The sequence below is a fragment of the Gossypium raimondii genome, chromosome 13 (genome assembly GCF_025698545.1).
Source record: "Gossypium raimondii isolate GPD5lz chromosome 13, ASM2569854v1, whole genome shotgun sequence".
In the NCBI taxonomy this organism is placed as follows: Eukaryota; Viridiplantae; Streptophyta; class Magnoliopsida; order Malvales; family Malvaceae; genus Gossypium; species Gossypium raimondii.
The window spans coordinates 50,397,710-50,414,342 of record NC_068577.1 but is presented as its reverse complement, the minus strand read 5'-3'; the positions used below and the strand labels follow the sequence as shown (position 1 = coordinate 50,414,342).

Below are 16,633 nucleotides of genomic sequence, written 5' to 3'. Positions count from 1 at the left end.
TAGAAGAATGATTAAGGGTCGAACTAAACAAAGCAAACCATTGCATGCATTGATATAAAAAATATCCCAAGTGGGTGCATTAGATTTTAGTGTAAAGTTGAGTTTAGAGACCTGGAAACTTGCACGATCAACATAAATGTGAGATAAGTGGAGCCTCTTTCAAGATTGTTGGAGTGGCATTAAAATGTAGAGGGTGATACTGAAAGGTAAAGGCCTGCAAATTTAGGATGAAAAATGAAATAGATGAATCTTTTGCAAACACTTGTTGTTTGATGATTCCATTGTTGCTTTCTTTTGGTTCTTTGTTTTTGAAAGTGATTTGGTCCTTTTAAAGTTCACGAGTTCCTTAACTTTCTTCGCGAGTTTGGTCTACGCTCACCGCACCATTATTGATGCCAAATTTAGTTGGTCGCGCTGTTGGTCAGTTCATGTTCTTCGTGACACAAATGGTTAGAGTAGGGAGGAAGAAGAAAATAAAAATTGGAGTTTCTGGAGAGCCGAGACCCCTCAAAGAGGGTATTTAGAAATGTATATAATGGGTGTTTTCTGGGTTGGATTCCAGGTTACCAAAGTGGGTCAAACTTCGGGTCGAATTATGATATATTTTATTATAATTCTATAACAAAATGCTATGAATAATATTTTATATATTTTTTATAATTGAATGAAATAAAACACTCAAGCATTCGAAACCTGTTAGAAAAAGAAAATATTTTAAAGTTTGTGCATGTGGCATAGTTAATTAGATTTCCTTTATGCATTATCTTTACTGTCCTAATTTCATGTCAGTACTTAAGTTCGATGGTCTTTGTTTAAATCATAAGAGCTTTACATTTTTATTTCTTAAAAAAAGACAATTTATGGAAGCTAAAATGGTCACCTTAGCTGCAAAATATGGTATGACTCTATCAATCATAATTTACAAAGCTACTACTCTTTTTCAATTTGAATACATTAAAAAAATAATCTTTTAAAAATATTTTTATATATAAATAAAAACTCTCATGTTGATTCTGATAAATTAATTTTCATTTTATAAAATCAATTCACTCAAATAGTGAAATCATCTGTTGTTGGATTTTACGAGATCGTAATTAAATATCAGAACTTGAAATTCTAACTTCAACTCTGTCTAACAAGCTATAAATTTTTAGTGTTATATATATTTTCTCTTGTGTAACCTTTTCCCAAATGAGTGTGCATTTAACGCACTTCATTCAACTCTTATAATTATTATTTATCTAAGGAACAGCAGCAGTTTAGGTTTTTTGTTTTATTTGTTTACTGATAGTTGTAGTTGTAGGGTTTGACCCAATCTTCTTAATTTTTTCTAAGGTTTCACAATAAGAAATAGCATATTAGCGGCGGTGATATATCTTTAGCCAAATATTATAGGCGATTATCTATTAAGATTCCATATAGAAGGAAGTTGAGCGTTTCAAGTAATCTTGTCATTGGTTTCAGATCTGTGATACCAAAAGAACAAATAATAAGCATCAATAATCGCATATATAAGCTATGGAAGAAGAGATAGCAAATTTAAGCATAACGAAAAAGGAGAACTAATTAGAGATCATGCAGAAGAAGTAGAAGATGAAGATGAATTTAATTTATGTTTAGTAGGTAAAGTCTTCACGAATAGTGCAATCTACTTTCCTTCAATTGTGGAACTATGACACCCGATCGAAGGAGTTTCTATAATATAGATTGAAGACAAGAGGATCCTCTTTCGTTTTTATAATGATATTAATTTATGGAGGGTTACAAATGGCACATCATGGATTTTCAACAGATAATTCTCTTTCATCGACTAGAGAAAGGGAAGGATCCAATTCAGGTCCCCCTAATTTATTCAAATTTTTGGATTCAAATTCACAATCTCCTTTTGGGCTCAATGTCAGAAGGTATGGTACAACAAAGAGGCAATTTTATTGACGTTTTGTTGAATATGATACAACAATTATAGCAAAAGAAGTGAAGAAATTTATGCAGATTAATATTTGCTTGGATGTCAGGAAGCCATTAAAGCGAAAAAAAATTATAATCTATAGGAATGATAAATCCACTTATGCCACTTTTCAATATCAAAATTTATTCCTATTTTGCTTTTTATGCAGAAGATTAGGGCATGGGGAAAATTTCTATCCATTATGCTTAAACATGGAGATACAATAGATTGAGATGGGATGGGATCTCTCTTTAAGAGCGCAACCAAAAAGGAACATGAAATTGAAAGTTAGTGGCTAAGAGAAAAGCCGAGATTCATGGTTAAAAGTAACATTAATGTTGAAGAACTAAAGGAAGGACTAATGCAGATTTTTCATCAACAATACAAACTAATAGGACGAGGGGTAATGGGATTATAACAAGGCGTAATGGTAAAGGTCTTATGGCTTATTATAGAAGTAACACAGAGGATTATGGTTTTGAAAATATGGCAAAGCAGAACCATTTAAGGAGTGTAGAAAATGAAAACGAAGAAGATTCTTTTGGTGTTTTTGAAGGAAAGAAAAGACAAAGAATGTATCAACTAAAGGAGACAGAAGCCACAAAAATGGAAACTGACATGTAAATCAATTTATCGAAGGCTGCTACCAAGCTAGCCGATCGGTCATAATAAAAATCCTTTGCTGGAATGTTCGTGAATTGGGGCAATTACAAACAGTAAGACGTCTCAAAAATCTGTTGAGACAGCACCAACCCCCAACTTTTTTTTATTATAGAATCAAAATTTAGTTAAAAAAAGATGGAGCAAATAAGGAAAGATGGGGTTATGACAAAGGGATAGATGTGGGTGCGGAGGGTTCTAGAGGAGGTATCTTTTTGGGTTAGAAGGACAATACTGTTATAGATCTCAAGAGCTTTTCCAATTCGCATATCAATGTGAGGGTTAAAGAAGAAATAAAGAGAGTGGAATGGAGATTCACAACATTTTACGGTTCCCCTATTGAGCATATAAGACAAAGGCATATGATAAATTGTGATGTTTGCATGACGGTTGAAGCCTCCATTGGGTTGTTATTGGAGATTTTAATCAGATATGTACTCTTTTGAGAAAAGATGGAGAAAATTAAAAGATGAACGACAAATGGAAGCTTTTAAAGAAGTACTGGACGATTGTGAATTAAGTGACTTAGGTTTTTCAGGATAAGGATTTACATAGGAAAGAGGACGTCTTGCGAAAAATAATATACGAGAAAAATTAGACAGAGGAATGGCTAATCCGGAAGGGTAGAGTTGTTTTTCATTTTATTCTATTCGTCATATACGACATAGCTTCTCGAACCTTTGTCCGTTGCTTATGGATACTTTAGGGCATAGAGATGGTTTTGTAGGCAGAAGAAAATTTACCTTTCGTTTTAACGCAGATTGGATCCTTGAAGGAACATTTGAGGCACAATTGAAAAGAATTTGAGAATCAAGCAATGATGATCTATTGAGGAAGCTTGCGAGATTAGGCTAACAAAGAGACTAGCATAAATTATTGATGTTAAGTTCACTTTAAATATAGTGGCTAACAAAGAGGAAATTTTTTGGGAACAACGAGCAAGGGCAAATTGGCTTCAGCTGGGCGATCGAAATACATCTTTTTTTCATAACTATGCTTTGTATCATAAGAAAAGAAATACAATAAAAAGGCTGGAAGATGAACATAGCAATTGGATCGAGGGTGATAAAGAATTTATTGCTTTAGCGATAAATTGTTTTAAATATCTTTTCTCCTAAAAACTATTGCAAGGCTGTGAATATTTATGGATAGAAATTCACCCATGCATTCCTCATCACATTAATGAAGAGATGTCCGCAAGTTTTCATGAATAAGATATTTGGGAAGCACTTAAATTAAGGACGTATCTTAAACCCTCAGGTAATGATGGATTCCCTGCTATGTTATTCCAGAAATTCTGGCATATTATAGGAAAAGAGGTGTCGAGATTCTGTTTAGAGATTTTGAACAATCGGAAAGATATTGGTGCTATTAGTGGTACTACCATTGTTCTAATCCCTAAAGTACAAACACCAAAAAAGATAGGACAATTTAGACCAACTAGCCTTTGTAATGTACTTTACAAAATAATCTCAAAAGCAATAGTTAACAGATTTAGGAAGGTTATTTGTTTTTTGTATTAATGATGCATAAGGCGTCTTTGTTCCCGAAAGACCGATTGTAAACAACATATTAGTGGCTTATGAAATTTTCCATGCTTTTAAAAAGAAAAGATCTGGATTGGGAAATTTTACTCTAAAGCTTAACATGAACCAAGCTTATGACAGAGTTGATTGGGATTTCATTGAAAGAATGGTAAGAAAGCTAGGTTTTTGTGAGAAGTGGATAAATTTAATCATGCATTGTATCCAGAGTGTATCATACTCTATTGTGCTTAATGGAGAAAGAAGGGTGGAGTTCAATCCTACTAGAGGATTACGACAAGGAGATCCCTTAAGCCTTAATCTCTTTATTATTTGTGCTGAGGGTTTTTCAAGATTGCTAAAGATTGCTAAAAGGGAAGGAAGAATTGATGGAGCAAAAGTGGGAAGAGGGGGCTTAGCAATTAATCATCTTTTTTTCATTGATGACAGTATTTTATTTGGTAGAGCAACGATGAATGGTGTTTTAGCCATCAAAACCATCATTAATGCCTACGAACAAATTTCGGTACAATTGGTAAACTTTGAAATATCTTTAATTTATTTTAGTAATAATGTCCATGATAGGATTAAATTACAGATAATAAGAGCACTAGAGAATTCGAATATAGATTATGACGATGGTAGGAAGGAGAAAGAAAAACGCTTTTGTGGATATTAAAAAAAACTTCTTTGAAGAATATTATCTGCAAATTCTAGTGGTGAAATTCTAAAACAGATAAGGGTATTCATTGGTGCAAGTGGGAGAAATTGTGTATTCCCAAGACGTAATGGGGGGATTGGATTTAGGGATTTATCAAATTTTAATAATGCCTTATTGGCAAAGTAAGGATGGAAACTAATTAACAATCCCACAGGTTTACTCGCATAAGTTATGAAGGCTAAATACTACCCACGTTGCGATTTTTTAAACTTTGAATTAGGGGATTACCCTTCATTTACTTGAAGGAGCATATGGACCACATGAAAGATGCTGGAATCAGGAATGGGCTTAAGGATCGGGGATGGCAAGTCAGTAAATATTTGGAATGATGAATGGTTTCCTGGGGAAGAAAAATTATAGTTTCAAAATATTGATTACTAGTGCACTCTTGTCGCTGATCTAATAAATCATAAAACTATTACCTGGAATGAGGAGATTATGAGAGAACTTTTCCTTAATGACCAAGCTAAAAAGATTGAAGCAATCCCATTATGGAACGTTTTACAGTCTGATATCCAGGTATGAAGAGGTGACAGATCGGGAGAATATACAATGAAAAATGGTTACAAAAGATGTATCATAGAGGAACTTAACTTGCTGGGTAATGAATTTACAACAAATCGAAACCTACCTGGAAATTACTTCACAAAATTTTGGAGCTTAAAAATACCCAACAAAGTTAGAATCAATATATAGAGAATTACAAACAATTATTTGCCTACATTTAGTCATTTAAAATTTTGAAAACTGAGATATGATGCCTTATTCCCATTTTACGGAGAAGACGAAGAGACTATTAACCATGTATTCCATGACTGTAGCGTTGCAAAATAAGTTTTCCAGCAAATGCAAGAAACATTGGTGGCCTTTCATGAAATTCAAAAGTGGAAACAATGGTTACCAGAGACATTCAATCTCAATAATACACACAAAGGTTCATGCTTAGCAGTATCGTTATGGGCAATTTGGCATAACAAGAATATTTACTTTCATGAAGGAATTCGACAAACAATATACCAGATCTTGACTTTTTTCAAAACTTATTTTTCAGAACTGGACTATCTTGAGGAACCATTGAAAGGTAAAAAAGATCACAATGATTACCCAGTGGGAACCTTCTTTTGAGGATCAAGTTAAAGTTAATTATGATGTTACGTTCCATCATCATAACAATACAGTGACCTTGGGAGTTATTATCAGAAATAATATGGGATTTGTATTGGGTTTGTGTTCTTACCCGATCAATAATGCTCAAGATTCGACAACAGTTGAAGTGCTTGCATGCCTCTAATGGAGCGGCAATTTCATCATCGAATGGGACTTAAGGAATGTTATAAAAAAAAAGCAAAAACAAGAAAACGATCTATAAATCATTAGGGGTATCGTAAAAGAAATATTAACCAAATCAAGGAATTTTGAAAAGATTTAGTTCCAGTAAAAGCCAATGGAGCGGCGCATGCGCTAGCTGCTTGGGGGAAGAGGAAGAGCTGCACCTGTTTTTGGGTTGAAGAAACACCATTAGAGAATGAGGCCATTATAACCAGAGAATAAAGGAAAACTTATTAAAAAAATGTTTATTGTGTGAGAAGGCTGAGTTTGGAGAAGGGAAAGAGACACCAGAAATCCGAGGAACTCAAAAATGGATGGATTGAAGAGGTAAAGATATTATGCATGTAGCGGCCCAATTTTGTCAGGCCCAGACAAAACAAAACAAAAACTAAAAACAAATAAAAGTCTAGTCCATATACAATCCCAAAGCCGACTATCCTAAACCTAAATTGAAATAAGAAACCCCCCATCCGTTTAGCCACCGCCTCTACCTAGTCAGCAGGCACAACCCTCAAAATTATCTGTGCCCCTAGGATTGCCCTTTACCAATTTCACCGAAATGGCAAAGGGTGTATCTCCCTATCGCTTCTGACCGAAAGCTTCCTCACCGCCACAATACAAAAACCTAAAACAGAAACAGGAATAGAAGTAGAAAATCAAAAAAGAAAAGAAAAGAAAAGATATTGTGTAATATATTTGGCTATAAATGTCGAATCCTATGTTGTAATTTGGACATACAAGAAATCAAATACAAAAAAAAAGTGAAAAGAAACGATAGCCTGTTTTATTTTTATTTTAATTTTATTTTTCAAAGAAAACATAAAAAAAGGAAAAAGGTTTAATCTTTTACCTGCGACGCCTTACCTTCCGCCGTTGTGGGAGGCTTTCTTCGACCTGAAATTCCTCTGAACCCACTAGGGTTCCATTGAGAGCCTCGTCGGAAAGGTAGAAACCAACAGGTTTTCACCCTTTTTTTTGAGTTTTGGCTTGATATTTTAGGGTTTTAACCCCAGATCGGCATTCTATGTGAAAAAATGGATCAATGGGAATACTTTTTGAACTTTCGGCTACCGAAGGCGATAGTCGCGATTGCCAATGATCGGTGGCAATGATGGAGCTACAATAGCCCGAGGCCAGATGAGAGGAAACTTTAGAGAAAAGAATAAATTTTAAAAAAACTAATGCAAATAAATTTTTTAACATTCTTTTTACTTATATAACCCCTTCAAAACTGCATCGTTTTGGGCTTGGCTTCAAACGCCTAAAATGATGTCGTTTCAAAGCCGACCTAAATAATCTGACCCGAATTCCCTAGGATCCTCGTGTTTTCACATAGAGAGGCTAATTTCCATTTTGGTCCTTCCTCTTTTTTCGTTCTTTTTAAATTTGTCATATTCTTTTTTCATTTGTTTTAATTTTCACTCCATAATTTTAATTTCTTTGCAAATCAGTTTCTTGACACACTATTGACCATCAAGAGAATGTCACGTATACTGGGTTGGGGAAAGTAACACCCTGAGTCCCTGTATTTTTATTTTGTTTTGATTAAATCCTTTGTTTGCCTTTTTTTTGTTTCTTTAATTTTTCCTTAGAATTTCTTTTAGCTTTCAATTTAGTCCTTTGCCTACTTTTTATTATTTTTTATTTTATTATTTTATTTTATTATTTCAAGCACTTTTATTTTATGATTATTTATATTTTGCCCTCTCTAAATTATGCAATTTTATTTACATCCTTGAGTAGTTATTTTTTATTTTGTCATTAGATATGACTATTATTGCTATTATTATTATCATGTTATGGTCTTTAATATTTTACCCACATTACATTTACTACAATCATTTTATTCTTTTATTATTATTTTATTATAATGTTATTTCATTTGTACTTATGTAGCTATTTTATTTTTTTGCCATTATTTTATTGTATATTATGCTTACATACACTTGTTCATTTGGTACCAAACTTAAACAAACTAATCACACATCACATTAAATGTTATATTCGCTTTTACCCGATGAATCGAAAATAATTAGAATCGAGATGATGTTCTTTAATTAGGGGATTCAAAAAATTGTGCCCTAAATTATGGGGTGAGGCTTTCTCCTTGAACCAAAATAATCGAACATCCTTTTAAAATTTAAGACACATAGGGCTTAGGTAATAATTAAATGGTTATTATTATTGTTTTTAAGAATTCAATACTTCATGCCTTAACTTATGGGACATGATCTTTTCTTCTCGATTAACTTGAAATAAGAAGGCATTTTCCATAAAATTTAATTTAGTTAGTGATATTTTAATCAAATAACATCATGCAAAAAAATGGGATAGTACTTTAAATATTCTTTGAATTCTCAATTCTCGACACTAAGGCATCAAGTAATCAACTAGATACCAATTTTGGGTGTTATGAGGGTGCTAATCCTTCCTCGTATGTAACCGACTCCCGAACCTATTTCCTGGATTTTGTAGACCAAAAATCATCATTTTAGCAAATCTAACATTTTATTAAAGTGACCAAGTTTTAAGGTGATCTAATCAAACCTAATTAAATAAGATTGGTGGTGACTCCATTTTCACATTTTCAAATAAAAAGTTGAGCAAAAAAAAGGTTTCGATAGCTTGGCGACTCTACCGGGGACAAAATAAGAGAGTCAAGTTGCGAGTTGATTAATTTTTGGTCTTTTTATCGAAAATTGATAATTCAGTTTAAGTTGATGATCCCCTCCTTGTGTTTCATCCTTCATGTTTTATTTTAGTATTAATAATCTCTTTGTTATCTCAGGTTACATAATGATTTAACATGTCCGCTTTATTGGTTCGAGTTTGTCTTAGTATATTTTCACATATATTGCATGGCATAATAGTTCCATTCTACCCTTCTTAAGTGGGAGTGAGAAGCTATTCCTTCGGGAGGTCTTCACCTTCGCATAGGATAGTTGACTGCTTTCGGGATACATCTATACCTATGTCTTCGTGAAGTTTTCACCTATGCACAGACATAGGGAAATGTATTCCTCTGAACTGAACTTAATCCGTATGAGCCTATAATGGGTGAGGATTGAGGAATCTGCAAGTTCGGGTACCTTTACTTTAGAACCCAACCGTATGTAATGAACCCTAAGAGCCAGCCTTAGGAAGGATCATGTCAAACCTTTAGCGGCCATCCGAATAGATGCTCTATTTATTATTTTTTTGCTTTGTATTCTAGTTTTATATAAAATGTACTAACTTGTTTCATTTTGTTTTGTTTGTAATTGCATTGCATTTTCATCTTACAAAAAGGGTGTTGATTCATGTTCAGTTGCTAAATAGAGAGCTTGTCATGGAAAAAGGGTTTCTTGATACAGTAGTAGACAACGTGGCCGTGCAAATATGGTCTGAGAAAAGGTAACAAGAGAAAGGTGACAGTTTGTGAGAGTGGCAGGTTAAAGATATGGACAACGTTATGAGCAAAGCTTTGGCCTAAGTACGAGAAGTGGTTGACCACTTGCAGAACCAATCGTTCTAAGCTTGAAATATGAATCTGAGTCAGATCGAGGCCGAGAATTAGCTTGACCTTTTGGGAAAGTTAAGGTTTTGAGTGTTAAAGTAAGGCTGTATACGTATCCATTTTATGTAAAGAAACTTGTTTTCTAGTAAAGTTGTTCTAATGGAGTTGAACTAGAATCAACGCCTTTTTGCATGCATCTTTGCCATTCATTAACAATACATTTCATTACATGTAATAAATTTCATGAAATCCAAAAGTGCGTCGAGTTTAGAACTCTAGTACAGAGCCTGATGGACAACGAAGAAACTAAATTTTGACATCGCTTCAAATGCCATGGGTAACTAAATTGGGATAGTCCTGGTATTCCCAAATGGAGATAATTATCCTTTCACCTGTAAACTCGATTTTAATTGTACAAATAACATGGCAAAATATGAAACATGTATCATGCGCATCCGCACGACTATAGAACGCAAGATGAAAATACTAGAAGTATATAGTGACTCTGCACTAGTAATCTATCAACTCAGAGGTGAATGGGAAATGAAAGGTTCCAAGCTAATTGATTATCGAAAGTTGGTCTTCGAGTTAATTAAGGAGTTGGATGACACACATTCTGTTACCTCCCGCGAGATAAAAATTAGATGGCTGATACCTTGGCTACCTTAGCCTCCATTGTCAAAGTGAACAAACAAGACGACGTAAAACCTATCTAGATGAAATTTATGAAATCCCAGCCCATTATTAAAACATTGAAGAAGAAGAAAAGGATGGTCACCCTTAGTATAATAACATATAACAATATGTAAAGAACCATGAATATCTTGAATAGGTAACCGAGAATGATAAAAGGACTTTAAGAAGATTGGCTAATGAATACGTCCTAGAGAGGGAGATCCTATACAAAAGAAGAAATGCCCAAGTGTTACTAAGGTGTGTAGATACTACTGAGGCCAAGAAAATCCTAGAAGAAGTCCATAAGGGTGCTTGTGAATATTATTGGTCCACTATGGAAGGAGATTGTATCAATTATACTACGAGATGTCATAAGTGTCAAATTTATGGAGACAAAATTCATGTCCCACATTCACCTCTTTATGTTATGACTTCTTTATGGATTTTCTTTATGTAGGGCATGGATGTCATTGGTCGATTTCTCCAAAAGCTTTCAATGGGCATCGATTCATCTTTTTTTCATCGATTACTTCACCAAATGGGTAGAAGTCGTTTCTTATGCCAATGTCACAAAATCAGCAATTAACAAATTCTTAAAGAATGAGATCATATATCAATATGGAATACCAAAAAGGACAATATCTGACAATACATTAAATTTGAACAACACCATGATAGCAAAGGTCTGTATTCAATTCAAGATGAAACATCGCAACTTATCACTATATTGCCAAAAATGAATGGTGTAGTGGAGGTAGCCAATAAGAACATTAAAAAGATCGTAGGGAAAATGATAAAGACTTATTAAGATTGACATGAGAAGTTACCATTTGTCCTCTATACTTATCGATCTTCTGTTGGTACCTCTACCAGGACAACACTTTTCTCATTGGTTTATGAAATGGAGGCTGTCTTGCCCATTGAAATCAAAATTCCTTCTTTTCAGGTTTTATCAGGGTTGAAGTTAGATGCAGCAGTATAGATCCAACCTCAATATGATCAATTGAACTTGATAGAAAAGAAAAGGCTAAAAGTGATCTGTCATGATCACATGTACCAAAAATGAATGATGCGAGGTTATGACAAAAGGTCCGCCCTAGAGAATTCCATTAGGGGATCTTGGTGTTGAAAAAGATCCTTCCCATGTAAAAGGATTTTAGAGGAAAATAGATGTCGAATTGGGAAGGACCTTATGTGGTAAAAAAGGTCTTTTCTAGAGAAGAATTGATTTTGACCGAGATGGATGGCAGATATTTGCCCAACCCTGTAAATTCAGATTCAGTCAAGCGGTATTTTACCTAAAAAAAAGAGAGAGGCCAAGACGAAAACCTGAAAAGAGTGTCTTAAGACTAAAAGAGTTTTGAGTTGAAACCTCAAAAAGGGCGGCTCAAATTTTAACCAAAGAATGGGCATGTAATAATCACTTCCCTTCAAGGTAACAAGGAAGAGAAACTTCACATCTTGGGACGTCAAAAAAATACTCTAGATCTTCTTAACACATATCACGCTCAAAATGGTCTTCAACAAGTTTACTAGGAGAAGCTTATACTATGATATCTAGGGTACCTAATTTCATGTTACTCATTTTGTTTTTAGCAATGTTTGCTCATTTGATTAATCTTTTCATTAAGGGTTTTGCTCCTAATAAATTTCAGTCTTATCCTTTTTTTACAACCTTGTTCAAGCAATTTTGTATTGAAATAACGGTTAGTAGACTAACAATGTCAAAGTATAAAAGGATTTTTTCATATCACTCTGAAATTTTCTACATAGTACAGGGACCTGGAACAATACCACTAGTTAGAACTAACCAAATTTAAAGGTTGGAATTATCTTAGAACTAATAATCTAAATTATGATTACCTTTTCGAGTTTTCTGTTAAAGATATCATATCTGATTAAAAAGGGATGGTAACATATCAATGATAAAACCTTAACAAATAACGAGTAATGTCAACTTAAGCATTAAAAAAGGGATCATTCTCAAAAATGACATTCTGCATCCTTACAAATATCATTCATATACATCTAGTTAGAAATATTTGATTCATTCTGATCATAACATCGTAATTGTTTGGCATAAAATATAGGCCTATAAAATGGATTTTACAAGTCCTATTTCCTAGAGAATTATGTAATAGATTAGTGAAACCATAAATTTTATACCCCTAAAGTTACAGTAGAGCAGATTGAAGCTACAAATCCTATACCCCTGAAGTTGCAGTGGGTCAGATTGAATTTACTATAATGAATATTATCTCCCTGAAGTTATAGTAGAGCAGATTGAAGCTACAAATCTTATACCCCTAAAGTTGTAGTGGGTCGAATTGAATCTACCATAGTGAATCCTATCTCCCTGAAGTTGCATAGAGCAAATTGAAGCTACAAATCCTATACCCCTGAAGTTACAGTGGATCAGATTAAATTTACCATAACGAATCTTATCTCTCTAAAGTTGCAATAGAACAGATTGAAATAGTTATAGTGGATCGGATTAAATTTACCATAACAAATCTTATCTCCCTAAAGTTGCAGTGGAGCAAATTAAAGCTACAAATCTTATACCCCTAAAGTTACAGTGGTTTGGATTAAGTTTACCATAGCGAATCTTATCTCCCTAAAGTTGAAGTGGAGCAGATTGAAACTACGAATCTTATAGCTTTGAAGTTGCAGTGGGTCAAATTGAAGTTATCATAGCTAATCTTATCTCTTTGAAGTTGCAGTGGAGTATATTAATGATACAAATCCTGTACCCCTAAAGATGCAGTGGGTCAGATTAAATCTATCATAGCGAACCTTATCTATCTGAAATTATAGTAGAGCAGATTGAAGCTAAAAATCCTATACCCTTGAAGTTGCAGTGGGTTGGATTAAAGTTACCATAGTGAATCTTATCTCCCTAAAGTTGCAGTGAAACAGATGAAGCTACAAATCTTATACCCTTAAAGTTGCAGTGGATCGGATTGAATCTACTATAACGAATCTTATCTCCCTGAAGTTATAGTGGAGCAGATTAAAGCTACAAATCCTATACCTCTGAAGTTGCAGTGGGTTGGATTGAATCTAGCATAACGAATCTTATCTCCCTGAAGTTATAGTAGAGCAGATTAAAGCCACAAATCCTATACCCCTAAAGTTGTAGTGGGTCAAATTTAAGTTACCATAGCGAATTTTATCTCTCTGAAGTTGCAATGGAGCAAGATGAAGCTACAAATCTTATCTCTTTAAAGTTGCAATGGAGTAAGATGAAACTATAACACTAAATCCTACCTTCCTAAAGTTATAGCAAATTAGATATAGTGGAGTAGAGTAACCAATGGATTGAAAGAATAAGCTACTTGAAAAAGAGGAGCACCAAATAAGTCGAGATTTGACAGGACCAGACAAAATTGGTCCTCTTTAAAGTCTTTGCTCCATTCCCGTTACATGGCAAGGAGCAAAAAGGGGCAGTTGTAGTGGTCCAATTTTGTCCGGCCAGACAAAACAAAACAAAAACAAATAAACAACAAAAACAAATAAAAGTCTAGGCCATTTACAAGTCCAAAGCCCACTATCCTAAACCTAAACTAAAAAATAAAAAATCGTAATCCCTTTAGCTGCTGCCTCTACCACGTCAGTAGGTACACCCCCAAAGTTGTCTTCGCCCCTAGGACTGCCTTCTACCAATTTCTCTGAAATGACAAAAGGCGCATCTCTCGATCGCTATTAACCGAAAGCTTCCTCACCGCCACCATACAAAGGCTTGAAACAAAAACAAGAACAAAAGCAGAGAAGCAGAAAAGAAAAGAAAAAAACTATTGTGTAATATATCTGGCTATAAAAACCAAAAACTATGTTGTAATTTGGACATACAAGAAATCAAATACAAAAAAAAGTTAAAAGAAAAGATAGTCTGTTTTATTTTTATTTTTCAAAGAAAGCATAAAAAATACGGTTTAATCTTTTACTTGCGACGCCTTGTCTTCCGCCGTTGTAGGAAGCTTTCTCCGACTAGAAAGGCTTCTGAACCCACTAGGGTTCTATAACAGCCCGATTGTGACCCAAATTGGAACAGTGGTTTCGGGACCACAAATCTGAATTAGAAAAATATTTTAATATTATTTTCTGTGTTTATTATGTGTGAATTTGATTGTGTGAAATTTTCGTGTTTTAATTTCATCGTTTAAGTGTCCGATTTAATAAAATGGTTTAAACGCGTAAAATAAAAATTTAAGGGTTAAATCTAAAAGCACCTAAATGTTGTTGTCTTTTTAAATGGGAGGATTTATGATGCAATAAGACCAAAAGTTAGATAGTGGTGGCATTTGACAAGAGTAACCTTAATATATATGTTAGACATAATTATTAGTAAAAGCTTAATATAGTAATAAGGTAAATATTAAATTTATACTAAAAATAAGTTATGAAAAGATGAATATGTTCATCTTTGTTAGCCGAATATTGAAAAGGAAGGAACCATACATGGCTTTTTAAGTTTCGGCACTTCTTTAGCTTGGTTAAGTTATGTTTTGATTTCGATTTTTGATGATTTTTACGTTTTTGTAATCATTGCTTCGTGCTCTATTTAGCCCATGCTTTAATTTTAGAATTTGAAGGTGATTTTGAGATATGCCATTGATGAATACTTGAGCTTTATGATAGTTAATGATGAAATATGAAAGATATGTGATAGATTATAATGTTTGTTTTTGAATTTTTGATGAATTTGATTATTTTGGATTAATTTGTAAGAAAATATTAAATTGAGGGACTAGAATGTGAAATAAATGACATGCAAGGACCTATTTGAGTCTAGGGAATATTCGGCCAAACTACATTGTGATTAATTTGGAATATTTTGTGTTTTGTGAAATTTGGAGTAAATTGTAAAAATGTTAAATATCATGGGAAAAATGGTAAATTACCCATTTATGTGTTCTCGGATGGAATTGAATGAAATTATGTTTGAATGAGTTAAATTTGAGTGTGTATAGATCAAGAATTAAAGAAATCGGACTTGGATCGGGGGAAAAATAAAGTCGTCGATTAATCGTTCCGTTCCGGTTTATCGCTATTCGAGGTAAGTTTATAAGCAATTAGATGTTAAAATTTCTGAATAAATGTTAATTATATATATGCTAAAATGAAATATGCAAATATATATATATAGCTGAATGCGTTTTAGTTCGAAAAGTAGAAATAGATGTAAATGCGATTTATCGATATTTAGCACTAAGTGTGCGAGTATGGAATAGCTACGGCTATATGAACGGCACTAAGTGTGCGAAATTAAAATAATGATGTTGGATAACGGGCACTAAGTGTGCAAAATTAAAATGATGATGTTGAATAACGGGCACTAAGTGTGCGATACCGAGAGCAACTTGTTTAGATGAGAAAGAGCACTAATTGTGCAACTTCATTATGACCTCGATCAATTATTTAGTACATGATAGTACAAGTATACAATGAATGAATAATACTTGATATCAAGGTAAGTTGGTTATTTCAATTGTGATGAGAAAAAATTTACACGAGGTAAATAAAAGTATATGAGTATATGAAAGTTTATATTCGGACAAATGGCAAATATATGTGATATTATAATTATGTTTTATATGCATTTATTTATGAAACAGTACATTTGGTAAAGAGTGGGTATATGAATTGAATATGGAATAACTATGTTATTATTTAAAGACCTATTCGGCCAAGCTGAAATTAGTTCATAGTTACATATTTGATATTTAAGTTTTGCAAGCTCGAATATGTATATATATACGAATATGATTGCATTATTTGATTTTGTTATTGAATTATTAATGTCATTAAATTGTACAATTGCTTATGACTTACTAAGCTGTGGTAGCTTATTTTATATATGTGTTTTTCTTTTGGTTTTATAGATTTTGGAAGCTAGTTACGGGTTCGGGGATCGTCAACATAGTTAATCACACTATCGTCCGTTCATCGGTAATTATAGAAGTTAAATATAAAATCTATGGCATGTATAGGCTATACTCCCCTTTTGAATATATTTTGAACGAAGTGTGTATATATATATAATAGGCCATGCGAAAATGGCTTGTTTATTTTGACATGAATGGTTTCATGCTTTGAATATTATTATGGTTGATGTTTTGGCTATGTTTATAGATGGTTAAGACTAATATAAATGATATTATGCTTTGGGAGATTTTCAATTTTGATGATTATGCATATTGGTTGTGATAGACAAGTAAAGATGATTGATATGATACGATGTAAGTATAAGTTACAATTGAATTCATGGATGGAAATAT

The 16,633-nt window shown here is 33.3% G+C and overlaps 1 long non-coding RNA gene across 1 annotated transcript; it reads right to left on the bottom strand.

The window, feature by feature from the left end:
* Positions 1-5,427: 5,427 nt before the first annotated feature.
* LOC128036084 (uncharacterized) lies at positions 5,428-6,792 on the bottom strand. Its single transcript, XR_008192948.1, has 2 exons — positions 6,090-6,792; positions 5,428-5,718 (listed from the first exon to the last, which is right to left on the bottom strand). It is a non-coding gene; the product is annotated as an uncharacterized LOC128036084 (long non-coding RNA).
* Positions 6,793-16,633: the final 9,841 nt, after the last annotated feature.